We start from the raw sequence: 16,425 nt of genomic DNA, 5'->3' as shown, positions 1-16,425 counted from the left end.
CATAAAAATGACATCTTTATTAGGAAACCACTCATTTATTTGGGGGAAAAAATCATTTTCAAGGATTTCTTTATGTTGTTGTTGCTTTGTTGTCTCTTCAAAAATGTGCAATCTGGCAGGCCCTCTCAATTACATCCCACTGCAGAGCGTAATGGAAGTTGGATGCTTTACACATTGCTGCACACAATCAGCTTTGAACTATTATCGAGGTCTGCAAAGAACACACTGGCTGATTTCTTCCATCACAGTGAATATAGATTCATCACTGAAGCATACCTGAAGCATGTGTACAAAATTGTTTGGGAATAGTAGCATAGGAGGCCCCAACAGTCCCAAAATTCAAATGTGAATTTCTTCAGTATCAATTACAATCATTACAATTTCAAGCCAAAAGTCCTAACGTCAGAGACCAGATCCACTTAATTTACCATATCATTGCACATACCTTAGCCCAGTTCTCACTTGTCCACTCCTGAAGTTGTTTAGCCCACTCCAGTCTTTTGGTTTTCAAGGCAGGCATGATTTTCTGTTTTTTCATTGATCGGCATGCCTTTAAACCACATTTAAACAGCCTCCTCCTCACTGTCACAGGTGAAACTTCAACACCCAAACCTTCCAACTATTGGCTCATGTCTGTAGAAGTAAGTTTATAGTTCATTGTTGACATGTTTGTAAGTCTTCTCATTGTTCTAGGAGTGATATTTCTTTTACATCCACATTTTCCTTTCCTGTGTGGCTTGTATTCACCACATCTCTGCACTGATAGTTTGATTCTGCTGACATTTTTCTGCGGTTTTCTAATTCTGTTAGCAATTTCTTGCTGTGTATACCGATTTTCAGCAAGAAGTGCTACCACAGCCGAAACTTTCCGAGGTGAAACATCTTTTGTCTTCCCCATAACCTCCCTTTCTTTGGAAACTCCACGATTTATTCCTATAGCTAGAAACATGAAAGTTCACAAGGTACATAATGTCTTGTTAATGTCGAAGGAAGTTGATAGAATAAATAACAAGCTGAAGTTCAACACAGAAACATAAAACATTACTGTAAACACAGTTTCAAAGCACGTACACAGACAACTAACACCAACACGATTTTGAGGGAAAATGACCAATGTTACCAACTGTGAAAAATTCAGTGACCTGTGAGTTGTTTCGAAGGGAAATTTCGTGGTATGAATCAAACCATTAAACAAATCAATTACTGCACCTTTCTCTCCTCTTTTTATGCCAGAAAACTTAAGAGTATAAAAAGTAATTATTTAGTCTAATAATTTGAACACATCTGTAAATGTCAGCAGTGATGGCTACACTTCGGGTAAGCAATTTGTGGTACACCACACTGTCGCTATTCCACCAGATGGATAATAATATCTATTGTGGATGTGCGCAGGTCATTTTACGGGGAGTTTCTGCTTTGTTTGGTATCAACATTCCTTTCTTTTCCTTACGTTAGCATAATCAAATCGCTAGTAACGATACAGAATAGGAATGGTCGGTACTGTTCACGAGCCAATTGACGAGCAAGCAGAGATGTACAGATGGCCACCCGCAAATTTTTGTGATTTTGGCTTAGAGGACGCGTTAACTACACATCTGATTTGTGAACCTTCGCCGCGCGGGATTAGCCAAGCGGTCTTGGGCGCTGCAGTCAAGGACTGTGCGGCTGATCCTGGCGGAAGTTCGAGTCCTCCCTTGGGCATAGGTGTGTGTGTTTGTCCTTAGGACACTTTAGGTTAAGTAGTGTGTAAGCTTAGGGACTGACGACCTTAGCAGTTAAGTCCCATAAGATTCCACACACATTTGTGAACCTTCCCCATTGCATACGAATGTCGCACGATGATGGAATGATCACAGTTCAAAACATTTGCCAGTTCTTGAGTACATCGACATGGATCATTGTGGATTAAAGCGTTTAAACAATCTTCATCAAACATTGAAGCTCTTCCTCAATGTGGAGAGTAACTAATGTCAAAACGACCCTCCTTAAAACGAGAAAAACAATATTTTTGCCATGCACTATCCAATGTCAGTATCCCCATCACGGCGTAAATTTGTCTGGCAGCCTCCACATACATTCGCTAGTCTTTTACCTGCAGCTTCACCCATGTACAGGTTCAACACATCATTGTAGATAGCTCTTCCTCTCCGCTCTCTCCCTGTCCACCTTTTCCTCCACCATCACTCTTCCTATCTCCTCCTCCCCCCCCCTCTATCTCTCTGTGACCTCCCTCCTCTATGTATCTACATTGCCTCCCCCCCCCCTCTCTCTCTCTCTCTCTCTCTGTCCATCCCCTCCTTTCCCCTTTTCTCTGCCTACCTCCCTGTCTCTCTCTCTCTCTTTCTGTCCATCTCCACTCCCTCTCTGTTCATCTCCCCCCTTCTCTATCTTTCAATCTCCGCCCACCTCCCTCCTTTTTGCCATTTCCTGCTGCCTCTCTCTTCCTATCCATCTCTTCCGGCTCCCATCTCTCTTTCCATCTCCTCTACCTATCCACATCCTCCTACTCCTTTCTCCTTGTTCATCTGCCCCATTCAATTCTCCTTATTCTTCTCCTCCCTTCTCAGTGTCCATCTCCTCCTCCCCCTGTCCATCCATCTTTGCCTTTCACCTCTCACTATGTCTCTCCTGCCTCTGCCACTACCCTCCTTCCCTCTGCTCCATATCCATCCCCTCCTGTACCCTCTCTATCCATCCATCCCCCCCTTCTTCCTCTCTGTCCATCATCTCCTGCCCCTCTCTCCCTATCCATCACCTCCTGCCATTTTCTCCATATCTACCTCCCTCCTACCATACTTTCTGTCTCCTTCCCCTCTATTCCTCTAAGACATCACTCAGATGTGACCATCTGCATGTCCAGTCCATGCAAAACAGGTCTATAAAGCAAGCCAGCTGTCCGGAGTGGCCAAGCAGTTCTAGGCGCTACAGTCTGGAACTGCACTACCGCTACGGTCGCAGGTTCGAATCCTGCCTTGGTCATGGATGTGTGTAATGTCCTTAGGTTAGTTAGGTTTAAGTAGTTCTAAGTTCTAGGGGACTGGTGACCTCAGAAGTTAAGTCCCATAGTGCTCAGAGCCATTTGAATCAAAGGAAGCCAAGACTACTCCCACAACACATCTTTAATGCACGACAGACAACATGTCAGGGGCTTGAAACCTGTTTTCTGGCCCAGACATATAGGCTGCCATGCAAAGCAGGTCAGTAAAGCAGTCTAATGTATTGCAACTAGCATACCAGTCTGCAGTGGCCGAAAATATACCTTTTGGCCAGTATCTCTACTCCTATAGGAGCTAGGAAGTTATAAATCCCACAGTGCTGATACTCATGAACTTTGTTTCTTTTTGTGTACCAAATTTGGCTGAAATTGACCCAGAGATTTTGGAGGAGATTTGGACATATCTACATGCTTCTTAATTTTTTATGTATGATTTGAGGAACTAGATGTATAAAGAGACAGGAAGAAAATACCATAGGATTGAAACTATTCTAAGTAGCTATAAAAAAAGAGAAGAATACAAGGTAATGGAATATCGCTGAACGACCTTCGTTTTATTTGTGTAGCTGTGTTATTTAACCTACTCTAGATAAATTTCAACATGGAAGAACTTAATGGGGCTAATTTGTAAGTAGATCTGTAAATCAGTTACGATTAGGCTTGTAAGTATGCATCTAAATCAACAAACTGAAAAGAAAATGGGACAAATTAACAATGGCATCATAAAACTGGACAATGAATTTATGCAGTTAGGCTAGTTGAAGACAACGAATGGTTGGAAAACAAAAGAAACACCCAGTGGATACAATATTGCCTGAAGTGCTTTTGATACGGTAAACAGAATTTTAATAACTATGTTCCCCATGTGTCTGACTCAGAAAGCGTACAGTGCAGAGATACATTATCAGAACTACCAAGAGAGGCAGAGAAGCATGTGAATGGAGCAGGGAACAAGCTGGAATGGAAGGCAAAGGTATGACTACAATGCACATGAAATGATAGATGGTAAGACATGTAGGCAGGGAATGGATTGTAGTTGCATCGAGGGAGTTCCTTGTTGGATTCCAAGAAATACGAGAAGATTGGGTGAACGCCTGGTAGACGACAAGTAAGTGACTACAAAACATGTAGGAACATCATCAATATTTACCATTCGAGCAATGTGTAGAGCAGGCCTTCACTCAGCTGTTGATGTCAGGCTGATGATGCTGATAACACAAGGAGTTGGGTGACAATGTAGTGACTTTCTAATCTTATTTAGCATTCATTTTATCGAATTAGCGACAGCTTTGAAAAAAGGAAACCAGAGGAAGATAGGACTTCACACAAAGCTCATGAAACTTTCAAGATAGCAAGCATAAAATGTCGGTCGCAGCTTCTAAAATTCATCAACTGAACACTACCTACAATGTTAAATTTCAACCGATAGTATTAAGAGAACTTTTATGATGAATCATCTTTACCGACAAAACATTGAAGCAAAATTCTCGGGTGTTCTGTGTAATGATGCAAAGAAAAATGTTGTCAATAATGAAATATTTATCGTGGGAGGTGTAGCGCGACTACAAGTGCCCTCAAAGTGGAAGTGGTGGAGGACGCCCAAACTCAGTCTTATAAAATAATGCTGGTCCTTCATTGTTTTGTGGCTAAAGCATCTGTCCCAAAACACAAAGAAAATAAGTTAATCCAGGTACGAGCGCAAGGTGAAAAGTGAAACTGGAGCTCCTCTCAGCGTATCGAATGTTCAAGTAACTTTCGGGACTGCAGCCTCGTAACGTTCTCCTCAACAACCGTTATTTTTGCAGGCGAATTCGCCGTGAAAAGTTTACGGCCTGTCGCAAAGCTCACTAATATCAATTAAAATCTTGTTTTTATTGTGTTGGTACGTGTTCCGCAATAACACAAGTTTCAAGTTTCCATCTGCTCAACAGTTTTCTTGAAGCAACTTTTTAAAAATATTTTTCTTGCATGTGTTTTATGGGACGATAAACTGGAGTGCCGAACCTCGTGGAGAATTTATGTATTGCCAACATAAATTCATCCGAAGTTGCTGAAGGTTTATAAGTCTGCTTCCCTTGTTTTCAACAATTTAGAAAGCACTCACTGAGTTCGGAAGTGACCGCACTTATTTTGACGATGATACCAGCGAAGAACAAGTGCAATCGCAATTGAAAACGTTGATGAAGAGATGGTTCAAATGGCTCTGAGCACTATGGGACTTAACTTCTGAGGTCATCAGTCCCATAGAACTTAGAACTACTTAAACCTAACTAACCTAAGGACATCACACATATCCATGTCCGAGACAGGATTCGAACCTGCGATGGTAGCGGTCGCGCGGTTCCAGACTGTAGCGCCTAGAACCGCTCGGCCACCCCGGCCGGCGATGAAGAGATCAATATCCTGTAGGAACATCGGTGATCAAAGGTTTTTGAAACAGCTGAGACAAAGGGATAGCGAAAGGAAGAACAGGGTACGCTTACATCAGGAATTCACTTTCATAAGGTTTTATACACGACGCCTATCACAGTTGTTGAATACAGTCCAAAAGTAATACCAGTTTTTTTAAATAACGTATAACCTTTTTAAAACGAATCGAATGATTTTTTACAGCGCTTTTGATTCTAAGAATGAAACACGGAATCACCACTTCATACTGGAAACGAAGCAGCTATCAAATCAGTGACGATTTTCAACAAAAAATTGTAGCGATCAGCCTCGTAACGAGCAAGCAATTCCGCACAGATGGTCCTTCGTTGTTCTTTATGGGCTTCTGTTAGGGGGCAACGAACCAAGTATGCACACACGTTTGAGTACCCCAACTGGTGGACGAGTCTATGAGCACTATCAACAGAGAAGTTCAGTTGGGTGGTGGAGTGTTTGACTATCCCATCGATCACCTCGAATGAGAGTGTCCGCACGTTCCAACATTGAAGGAGTCACAGCTGTGTGCGACCGGCCGGCACATTTGAGAATGGACAGGTTTGTGCGACGTTGTTGCGACGATGACACACGCTTCGCTCAACGACTCACCGTGCTTTAGTTCATTGGCAGGTGTCTGTAAACATTCTGCAAGTGCCTACGAATATCGGTGATGCTCTGGTTTTCCGCCCAAAGAAATTCAATGACAGGTCTCTTCTTGCAACGCATCTCCGTTAGAGACACCATTTTGTAGGCTACGTACAGCGCCGCCAGTATCCTCGTATCGGAACTTCGTGAAAATACAGGGACTGAAGCGGAAATATTCCACGATGTACCACGATAAATTCCGCATTTTATTTCAACCGAAATTGTCTGAGAGAAAAAAAAAAAAAACCGGTTGCATTGCCTCGTATAAGCTCGATGCTTCCAGATTTGAAGCTATGGTCCTGCAGGAACGAGGAATGAAGATCAAGGTTTAGAAACAAGTCAACAAAGAGGTCGTCGGTGTCCAAATTCGAGTGGGGAACGATAATGAAGAAAATCGACCGTGTCCTTTCCATCCAGTAATTGCCGAAAGTGATACACTGAGAAACCCAGGAAAAGCTCCGGCCTCCCAAGGTTTCAAATCCCCGGCCGGACATCCAGATTTAGCTTGATCTTCATTCCTCGTCTCTGCAGGACCATAGCTTCAAATCTGGAAGCATCGAGATTATACGAAGGGCGTCTAGTAAGTAATGCAACACGTGTCTCAGCAATACACCACGCAACCCGACTTGGTTTGAACCAGGGTACTGAAACGTAGTGCACTATCTACCGGCGCCGACCAGCTGACGGGCGCACTTCTAGGAACATGTTACAGCGACAAACGAGACAATGACAATCAACTAGGACGATCTCTCGGCTGTGAGGACACTTGTCTCGTCAAAATTCCCATTGCGTGACGAGGACGAGACCGCTTTATGCGGTAGACAAAGGCCTTTGAGGAGCCGTACGGCAATGATATAAGTTTTTGTGTCCTTGAGCCCAGTTATGCCACGAGTTGTCTGTCCCGCCTACAGATGTGACCGGATCCATGCCACCTTTTGTTGAGCCTTAGACTGGTTCTTTAGAATGTGAATCCAGTACACGATCCATTACTTACCGTAACCGATTGTTTATTCACACAGGACACGAGTACGGTCAGGTATCGAATGTCGAGGACTGAACGCCGAGTGTGCTGTCAGTGTTGTTAGTTTTGACTTCAGTAGTTGTTGCTAAATTGCAGCGATTGAGCGTGTCGCTTTTGCCTAGGGCAGACGCTCAACAATAGCCTAAATTGCAATGATTAGCGAGAAAGTATATTTTTATGGTGGGAGGTTATGTAACGAGAATTTTGTAGCTATAATATGTGTGAATATCATGGCACTGTTCAAGTCAACCTGGATTTCAATGTTAGATATATAGGGTGATTCCGTAATGATGTTACAAACTTTCAGAGACGATGGAGAAGGGAAAGTGTTGTTTATTCACACAGGACACGAGTACAGTCAGGTATCGATTGTCGAGTACTGAACGCCGAGAGTACTGTAAGTGTTGTTAGTTTTGACTTCAGTAGTTGTTACTAAATGGCAGCGATTAAGCGTTTCGCTTTTGCCTAGGACAGAAGCTCAACAATAGCCCAAAATCGCAATGATTAGCGAGAAAGTATATTTTTATGGGAGGTGGTTATGAAAAGAGAATTTTGTAGCTGTAATATGAGTGACTATTATGTCACAGTTCAAGTCAGCCTGGATTTCAGTGTTAGACATATACGGTGATTCCGCGATGATGTTACAAACTTCCAGAGATGATGGAGAAGGGTAAGTGCAGCAATTTGAGGTAAGGTACGCTGGTCTGGAAACGACCGAATCGGAAGTTATAAGCGAAAATCGTTCGATGCCTCTGGCGGTGCAGCTTTTCTACTGCAATCTCCTTGCTTTCCATATTTTGGGAGGAGCTAGTATGGGATAAAACAAGAAAAAAATTATTAATAATAAATTAAAAACGCGTCCGCTTTTTTGCAGGTACACATCTACTACTTTTCTTTAATACCGAAACATTTTTCACCTCAGCTGTGGCCTCCACAATATGCCTTTTCTTTTATTCTTCTGAGATACATATATACAAAATGGTTCAAATGGCTCTGAGCACTATGGGACTTAACATCTGAGGTCATCAGTCTCCTAGAACTTAGAACTACTTAAACCTAACTAACCTAAGGACATCACACACATCCATGCCCGAGGCAGGATTCGAACTTGCGACCGTAGCGGTCACGCGGTTCCGGATTGAAGCGTCAAGAAACCGCTCGGCCACACTGGCCAGCATACATATATACAGATTATATTTAGGTTAGGAAGCATGTTACATTAATTTTGTGTTGTTATTTAAATTACAAACAAAAGGAAAGTCCGAAGCACGTATTAAAATCCATGGAGAAGAAATAAAAACTTTGAGGTTCACCGATGACATTGTAATTCTGTCAGAGACCGCAAAGGACTTGGAAGAGCAGTTGAACGGAATGGACAGTGTCTTGAAAGAAGGGTATAAGAAGAACATCAACAAAAGCAAAACAAGGATAATGGAATGTAGTCGAATTAAGTCGGGTGATGCTGAGGCAATTAGGTTAGGAAATGAGACGCTTAAAGTAGTAAAGGAGTTTTGCTATTTGGGGAGCAAAATAACTGATGATGGTCGAAGTAGAGAGGATATAAAATGTAGACTGGCAATGGCAAGGAAAGCGATTCTGAAGAAGAAAAATTTGTTAACATCGAGTATAGATTTAAATGTCAGGAAGTAGTTTCTGAAAGTATTTGTATGGAGTGTAGCCATATATGGAAGTGAAACATGGACGATAAACAGTTTAGACAAGAAGAGAATAGAAGCTTTCGAAATGTGATGCTACAGAAGAATGCTGAAGATTAGATGGGTAGATCACATAACTAATGAGGAGGTATTGAATAGAATTGGGGAGAAGAGGAGTTTGTGGTACAACTTGACCAGAAGAAGGGATCGGTTGGTAGGACATGTTCTGAGGCATCAAGGGATCACCAATTTAGTACTGGAGGGCAGCATGGAGGGCAAAAATCGGAGACCAAGAGATGAATACACTAAGCAGATTCAGAAGGATGTAGGCTGCAGTAGGTACTGGGAGATGAAGAAGCTTGGAGCATGGAGAGCTGCATCAAACCAGTCTGGGGACTGAAGACCACAACACCAACATTTAAATTACATGTGTAGTTTATCTTTTATTTTACATTTTGTGTGTGTCCTACGGCTGCCAACTGAAATAAGTCACAGTACACCACTTCATCTGCAAACATAAGGTGTGTTAAGGATATCGTCTGCATAGGATTTTTGTTTATAAACCAACCTTTAGGATGCGTATTCTGCTAAAAATCGTGGCATTGCGCTTTTTTTGCCTGTAGTGTATTTGTGTGCCTTTCGTGTTTCTGTTGTTTTTATGTTGTTGGATTGACCTATGGATAAAGTAAAGATTTTGTGAAGCTATTTCGGTGGTTTATTCATGGGTTCTCATTCGTATTGCTTAGTAAACACGGGTTCTAATATGCAAAAACATGGTTCAAATGTCTCTGAGCACTATGGGACTTAACATCTGAGGTCATCAGTCCCCTTGAACTTAGAACTACTTAAATCTAATTATCCTAAGGACATTACACACACACCCATGCCCGAGGCAGGATTCGAACCTGCGATCGTAGCGGTCGCGCGGTTCCAGACTGTAGCGCCTAGTACCGCTCGGCCACTAAAATGCATACCTTAATAGCTATGAGCACTTGTTCAGTAGAAGAGACGTGTTTCGCGGTAGCAAAGATGAAAAAGTGCTCATAGCTCTTAAGGTATGCGCCATGTTTACTGGCCTTTTTTTTTTTCTTGTTTGGTCCACCTCTCAAAATATGGAAAGCAAAGAGCTTTCAGTAGAAGAAGTCAACTGTCAGAGGTATTATGATTTCCGACTCTGCCGTTTCCGGGCCAGGTCTCCTCAACTCGAATTTCTACATTTACCCCTTACCATCATCCTTGAATATTTGTAACATCATCACGGCATCACCCCACATACGTATGTCAACAGAGTGGCGTGTAAGAGTATTTTATTTTGCGCTGTCGTGTTTAAACATCATTAGCTAGACAAACGAAAGGGTAGTGATTCTTTTTTTTTTTTTTAAGAGAATTAACTACTGGCCATTAAAATTGGTACACCAAGAAGAAATGCAGATGATAGACAGGTATTCTTTGGACAAATATGTTATACTAGAACTGACATGTGATTACATTTTCACGCAATTTGGGTGCATAGATCCCAAGAAATCAGTACCCAGAACAACCACCTATGGCCGTAATAACGGCCTTGATACGCCTGGGCATTGAGTCAAACAGAGCTTGGATGGCATGTACAGGTACAGCTACCCATGTAGCTTCAACACGATACCACAGTTCATCAAGAGTAGTGACTGGCGTATTGTGACGAGCCAGTTGCTCGGCTACCTCTGGCCAGACGTTTTCAATTGGTGAGAGATCTGAAGAATATGCTGTCCAGGGCAGCAGTCGAACATTTTCTGTATCCAGAAAGTCCCGTACAGGACCTGCAACATGCGGTCGTGCGTTATCCTGCTGAAATGTAGGGTTTCGCAGGGATCGAATGAAGGGTAGAGCCGCGGGTCGTAACACATCTGAAATGTAACGTCCGCTGTTCAAAGTGCCATCAATGCGAACAAGAGGTGACCGAGACGTGTGTAACCAATGGCCACCCATACCATCACGCCGGGTGATAAGCCAGGGCGATGACGAATACACGCTTCCAAAGTACGTTCACCGCGATGTCGCCAAACACGGATGCGACCATCATAATGCTGTAAACAGAACCTGGATTCATCCGAAAAAATGACGTTTCACCATTCGTGCACCCATGTTCATCGTTGAGTACACCATCGCAGGCGCTCCTGCCTGCGATGCAGCGTCAAGGGTAACCGCAGCCATGGTCTCCGAGCTTATAGTCCGTGCTGCTGCAAACGTCGTCGATCTATTCGTGCAGATGGTTGTTGTCTTGCAAACGTCCCCATCTGTTGACACAGGGATCGAGATGTGGCTGCACGATCCGTTACAGCCACGCGGATAAGATGCCTGTCATCTCGACTGCTAGTGATACGAAGGAGTTAGGATCCAGCACGGTGTTCCGTATTACCCTCCTGAACCCACCGATTCCACATTCTGCCAACAGTCATTGGATCTCGTCCAACGCGAGCAGCAACGTCGCGATACGATAAACCGCAATCGCGATAGGCTACAATCCGATCTTTATCAAAGTCGGAAACGTGATGGTACGCATTTCTCCTCCTTGCACGAGGCATCACAACAACATTTCACCAGGCAACGCCGGTCAACTGCTGTTTGTGTATGAGAAATCGGTTGGAAACTTTCCTCATGTTAGGACGTTGTAGGTGTCGCCACCGGCGCCAACCTTGTGTGAACGCTTGGAAAAGCTAATCATTTGCATATCACAGCATCTTCTTCCTGTCGGTTAAATTTCGCGTCTGCAGAACGTCATCTTCGTGGTGTAGCAATTTTAATGGCCAGTAGTGTACATGTCATTGTTAAAACTGAATAGTCACTTTTAATACAATGGAACCTCAGTCCAGTTCATTATTACCAGGGTGTGCTGAAGTAATGCCTTCGAATTGTTCATGTGACAACTGTTAAAGCTTTTTAAATAAAGCAAACTGTATTAACATTCTACATCGTAATTCTTCATGTCTACATATTTATTTCTCAACGTAGTCACCCTGGCGACGAACACATTTCTCCCAACGAGAGATCAGGTTGTTGATATCATCACTGTAGAATGTTTGACTTTTTTAATGTAGCACAACATCGCTTCTGCTTGCACCGCTTCATCACTGCCAAAGTGAAATCCTCTTTACGGGTAAGCTTTGGAAACAGATGAAAATCGGACAGGGCCAAGTCGGGACTGACGGTGAACCGAAGGTGACGGATTGCTACAGATGTCGCAACGCTCGTGTGTGGTTGGGCGTTGTCATTGTGAAGGAGGGGGTACTCCATGTGTAGACGAACTCTTCGAATTGGTGTTCACAGTTTTCTACGGAATGACAGCACGCTTTTTCTCACGCACCGACATAGTTATATGACACAGAGTTATATTTCTGTGCCCTCGAGCGGCAGGGGGATAAACGCGTGGCAAAATGCATTCTTGTACTTAAACATATATATTTCCAAAAATGTTACAGGTAAAATAATAAAACTTGAGACTATTATGTGCATCATAATGCGTGATATTCTCTGCCACATTTGTGTGAAAATGCGCATCGACATACATTTCATAAGGATTTGAATTTTTAATTACCTTTATGTCTATAATATCCCTTTCTTCGTAAACTAATAAAGCAATAACACTGCACTTTCACAGTATACATCTGCATAAGAGGCTAACATATTTTTGTATAAGGTCATCGTTGCTTTGAAATTAATTTTTAAATTTCGTATTACCTGGAACTGTTCTATTTTTCCCAAATTTTATAGGAGAACTTTTCTTCGAAAAAAAATAGCAAAAAGTGCTGCACAAGATTATTCAGTAAGTAATTATTAAGAACTATGCCAAATTTCAGGATGTTAGCTTTTATAGTTCCTGAGAAAGGATACATTATAGCTCAAAAAAGTCAGTTTATGACAATTCGCATTTCAAGTTTTTGTTTCAATTTTTGACGATATTATTATACCTATAGTGACTAATGCTGTCCATATCCATAATATGTATTCTCTTCCTCGACTTCCTGGAGTAATCCCTTCCCCTGACCTCTTTTCCTAGCCAACGTTTGCATTTTTTGCTGCCCGAGATTTGTCCCGTCGCTCTTCATCGATGGTTCTGAGTATGTACAGTGTGAATGCACCTGGATGGAAGCCTAGTGTCTGCAGACACTTAATCCTTCCTACATTTCCACTATTGAACTCTAAACGGGCATCATATGCAGCTATCTTCACGAAAATTGAGGACACAAAACACTGTTTTTGGACAGTGCATCCATATAAGGTGATTTTAGCTCTCACTCGTATTCTGTATTATATGACGTACACATTTTTTCAGCAGTTCTGCATTGGCTCGGTACCTAAATCCAGTGGAAAACTCTGGCACTGTAAAGAGCATCAAAAGTTCCTTCACTAATTTTCTTCTCTGATGAACTCAGTGACTTTCTCGAAAATTATTCTGTATACTGACGAGCAGCATCTTTAAGACTTTCATTTAAATTTCCTGTACCTCTTTTTACACATGAAATCCGACATTTTCTCATTCTTTTGAATAGGCGTCCACTGTTACGACCTATTTCGAGAAAAACAGGTTGATATAGGCAAAACTAAAAACTGACGAAGTTTGTAGCATGTACTATTAAAAAACACCGCATTGAAAACAAAGGAACAACCAAAGATACTCTTTCTAACAGCTTTCTGTATTCATCTGTAGTACTTTTAGATTGTGTGAACGAAAAATTAAAGTACCAAAAAATTCTAGAATAAAGTTGTATTGTATGAGTGGGGTACCTATTTGAAATGAGACTCAACTGTTGCCATGAAAAGTGCTAAAACTGTATCTATAAAAACAAGTGGACGTTTAAAAATGCACTATACTGTTGTCTTTTCATGTTGTGCTGACGGCACTAAACTTAATCTAATCAAGCGCGAAACAATGCCAAAACCTTCTGAAGTACCGCCAGGCGTTGTTGTTCACGTACATGACAAGCAAGGGCTGGATGGATGAGGCTGGTATGAAATTATGAATTAACAGAATGTGGGAGAGAAGTAAAGGTGCTATATTTAGGAAGCGTTCTCTTCTTGTACTAGATCAGTTTAGTAGTCATTTGATAAATTCTATGAAAGAGAAACTGAGATAGGGAAACAGAGAACTTGCTGTTATTCAGGGAGGACTTACTTTAAAAAAATGGTTCTAATGGCTCTGAGCACTATGGGACTTAATTTCTGAGGTCATCAGTCCCCTAGAACTTAGAACTACTTAAACCTAACTAGCCTAAGGACATCACGCACATCCATGCCCGAGGCAGGATTCGAACCTGCGACAGTAGCGGTCGCGCGGTTCCAGACTGTAGCGCCTAGAACCACTCACCACTTTGGCCGGCCGACTTATTTCAAAATTGCAACCTCTTATGACTCGATACATAAACCATTTAATGTGCATATGAGAGAGGAATGGAAGAAATGGAAGAAGGATGAAACCCAATATGAATTCACTTTTTGAAACAACCTACTGTCAAACAAACATGACAGCGGATAAAACAGTCGTGGTCTAGAGTGAGAGAAGACAGTACTGTTAAATCTTTCAAGAAATGCGGTATAAGTAACGCTCTAGATGGCAGTGAAGACCATCTTTTATATGAAGAGGACAACAATGACGGCAAAGGGGAAGAAGAAGAAGAAAGTTAAGATGAAGATTTTCAGGGAATTTAAAGGGCAGTTCAGTGTCATAAACTTAGAAATTTTTAGTCTGACTGCAATCTAATCACAAAAATGGTGAAAATTCAATTTAAAAAAAAACTGCTTAAAAATTAAGGTGCTTCTCATAGTGCATAGCGTCTTATAGTCCGTAAAATATGGTATGTACTTGTTGAATGTGAAACGTCCCCTTTGAACAATTATACACGACTGTCCTTAAACTGATACACAGTATTTTTTTTAGCGCAACGCAATCTGACTTTCAATAATCCGTACAAAAGAATGGCCCTGACTAACATTAAACTATACCTTTCACAAATCACTTACCTCACAAAAATCTTCGCTGCTCAAGCTACTGCAATACAGCGAGCGCCACTACTGCCAGCTAAATAAAAGATTCAAACTATGGAAGGCACTAACTACTGATAGGGATAGTTAGCAAATGAAAGATATTAATAGAGAACAAACAATGTATTTACCTTGATATCATCATGTATAAATATAGCAGTTCATGACAAATTACAAATCTCCGCCATCTCTCTCCCCACATCCACCACTGCTGGCGGCTCACCTCCAACTGCGCAATGCTACGCGCTGTTCACAGCCAGCTGCCTAACACTACAATGGCGAGTATTACAACAATGCAAAGCAGCCACAGACTGAACACAGCACAGCCAGTGATTTTCATACAGAGTTGGCGTTACCAATAAAAAACCTAAACAGCCTACTTACATAGAGAAAACATAAACAGCCTACTTACAAATGCTAGCAAAGCAAATCGCTGCTGCACTGCGTCCCAAACGTGGATACAGCATGCTATTAAGTAGGGTGCTCATATTAAGTAGGTGCTCACAACGTTTTGGTTCATTGGTGTATTTCATATTATCCTTTAAGCACAGTAAACATAAAGATCGCTTACAAAACATTTGCAATATGATCGCGCCCTAAGGGCCCTTTACACCCTCAGATATTTGCTCCGACTTGTCTGTACCGACCATGTTTCCTCAGACAAATTGTTGCACGTGAATGAATCGCCGTCTGAAAAATGACTGTTTATTGTGTTCAGCATGTGAGGAGTCAGACGGCGCTTGAATTGACGCAGACCAGATGTGCAGATCAGATGAAGTGCTTTAGTACTTCATATATGGCACATCGTTGCTTCCGGAATGATGTGTCTCAATGATGAAGGTGGTATCACGTCAGAAAATTTCAGATCAGCATAGTTTCTGCCAGCTCACAAGTACCTCAGGTCCGCAGCTCGTGGTCGTGCGGTAGCGTTCTCGCTTCCCGCGCCCGGGTTCGATTCCCGGCGGGGTCAGGGATTTTCGCTGCCTCGTGATGACTGGGTGTTGTGTGATGTCCTTACGTTAGTTAGGTTTAAGTAGTTCTAAGTTCTAGGGGACTGATGACCATAGATATTAAGTCCCAAAGTGATCAGAGCCATTTGAACCATTTGAAGTACCTCAGTGTTACCATAAGTCCTTCATAAGGGCTTATCGATTTGCTCATTGTAATGTCATTTCTCATTACATACGGTGTAACGAACTGCAAAAACGCAAAGAATATCTGTTAGTGCTAGATAGTTAAACCAGCCCTCTTTTTCAGTAATTAGCTCCTCCAAAAGATTCACACGCGAAAGCGTTTCACGTTTTCTTTTGTCCATCTTCTCTGTACTGATCTTTTCTTTTTATAACTTCCGTAATAATAGGACTAGACAAAATTATTATATTACCAGAAGTAAAGGAAATGTTCCTATCAGAGCACAAAAAATAGGAATATTTCCTGAGCAGAGCTTGGATGTAAAAGATGAGGACTAGCTTTCCGACTTATCTGGCAGCTTCAAAGACATTTAAATCAGAACAGTTGACATTTTCGTGCTATTTTACTTGATAGTATTAGTAACCATGTCATGTGACAGTGCATCGTGTTAAGTAATTATATGATGTCATGTCGTAGAACAAGGCACATGACATCATGTCATCCAACATAGTATTTGTAATGTCGTGCAAAATGTC

The sequence above is a fragment of the Schistocerca serialis genome, chromosome 1 (genome assembly GCF_023864345.2).
Source record: "Schistocerca serialis cubense isolate TAMUIC-IGC-003099 chromosome 1, iqSchSeri2.2, whole genome shotgun sequence".
In the NCBI taxonomy this organism is placed as follows: domain Eukaryota; kingdom Metazoa; phylum Arthropoda; class Insecta; order Orthoptera; family Acrididae; genus Schistocerca; species Schistocerca serialis.
The sequence above is the reverse complement of the archived record's forward strand: the minus strand, read 5'-3'. Positions refer to the sequence as shown.